This window comes from Macrobrachium rosenbergii, chromosome 9, assembly GCF_040412425.1.
Source record: "Macrobrachium rosenbergii isolate ZJJX-2024 chromosome 9, ASM4041242v1, whole genome shotgun sequence".
Lineage (NCBI taxonomy): Eukaryota > Metazoa > Arthropoda > Malacostraca > Decapoda > Palaemonidae > Macrobrachium > Macrobrachium rosenbergii.
The window spans coordinates 58213112-58214832 of record NC_089749.1 but is presented as its reverse complement, the minus strand read 5'-3'; the positions used below and the strand labels follow the sequence as shown (position 1 = coordinate 58214832).

Here is a 1721-nt window from a genome sequence, read left to right as displayed (position 1 = left end):
AGAAGCTCTGTGTTCTGCGGGTCAACATTCAAGCATTTTATAGAAACGAGAAAAATTGTTTCATAAGACAATTTTACCTGTATACTACGAAGCTAAACATTCAATTTAGTTCGTCTTTGGTAGGTGTTAGCGACCCCTGTAAATGTAACGCCAGGTCATTCACTATCCGTCAATCGCTTTCTTCGTTTTAATATTCTCGTATTTTACTTACGTTTTTATTTATTTATCAGTTTGTTAATTTATCTGTTTTTCTAAAAACTGATCTTCCCTTTCTATGTTTCTCATTACCTTCTGTTACTTCTTTCGAGTGAACACCATATTCTTTGGAAGTTTGAATTTCAAGTCAATGGTCCCTTTGGTGGGTTTGTTCCATATGAATAGGGTTCATCTTCTGAATAATAATAATAATAATAATAATAATAATAATAATAATAATAATAATAATAATAATAATAATAATAATGTCTAATTTGCAGTTTGTTTGTGAACAGATCTAGTTGTTAAATTTCGTATATTTCTTACTCGCTCAAAAATGAATGGTTACATTCATGTTCTTTTTGTACAGAGATGTTTTCCTCCCTCTGCTTGCAACGTATTCTGGAACATACATTATTCAGTCAGAAAACACGCTTATTAAAGCCACTAATTCAAACTGATGCCTTTTGTGGTGCTATTTGCTCCTTACAAGAAGAAGAAGAAGAAGAAGAAGAAGAAGAAGAAGAAGAAGAAACACCAAATGTTAAGAAATATTATCAACTGATGATTGAAAATAAAATCTTCATTCATTAGCCTGGAGCTGAAGTGCCTACGAGTTGCAAGATACTGTAATTATGAATAATTCCCCACTTTCTACTTTTTTCATCTGCTAAGGAGAAGAAGAAGAATGGTAAGAAATCACAGTTGCAGACAGTAAACAAACATTTCTATTTTTCCTTCATCGTACTACGAGGATGCCACTGAAATATTCGTCACTGGAGATCTGCAACCCTTTCATATGACTACCTGGCAACCGCCCCTGGACATTACATCATTGCGGAACTTTATCTGTGAGTAGCCTAATCATGCGTTATCGGCCATGGATCGTAAGTGTATCAGAGGAGTCACTCGTCTATCTTTCATTTATAGTTTCTTCTTGGAGTCGTCGAGAAGTCCCGCTCCTCACATTTCTGAGAATGAGAGCAGCAGAGGCGACAAAGTCTAGCTGACAGGGGCAGCTTGAAGTCGCCTCCTTTACGATCGAGCGAGAGACTCCGCCTCCCGTTTAGAAGCGCGAATCAACAGTGGTTCCGCAAGGCTGCTATCCCAGTATTTTTTTTTTCTTCTCGCAAGCACGTCTGCGTGCACTGTATGCATGAACATGCGGGTGCGTGCGTTTGTGTGTGTGTATGTGAGTATGTGGGTAAGGGCCGTGCAAGGTGCGAGGAGGCTTGTGGTAGCGAAAGAGGCACAAACCAGCTGACTGAGGTACGTTGCAAGGGCACAGTGTACGCTCAGACTGTGGCGGGGTCAAAGCCGACTCGGGCATCGCGGACGGAGATATCAACTCAGATAGAAAGAGAGAGAAAGACGAAAATAAAAACACTTCCTGGTAGCTAAGGTAAGTCTGCACTTCCTGGCAACTAACACGTTGAGGATTCCTCAGTAATTACGAGAAAAAAGTGAATGGTCAGCGTTTTGTTTTGCAATGCTTCAAGTGGTTGTATTTAATTTATATACACACA

At 39.2% G+C, this 1721-nt stretch overlaps 1 protein-coding gene across 1 annotated transcript in view; it reads left to right on the top strand.

Moving 5' to 3' along the window:
* Nucleotides 1-1071: 1071 nt before the first annotated feature.
* The window catches only part of LOC136841877 (uncharacterized), a 23887-nt gene continuing 23237 nt past the window's right edge, over nt 1072-1721 (top strand). Inside the window, exon 1 of the mRNA XM_067109299.1 lies at nt 1072-1597. The gene's annotated coding sequence lies outside the window, so the exon portion shown is untranslated. The remainder of the gene's footprint in view (nt 1598-1721) is intronic.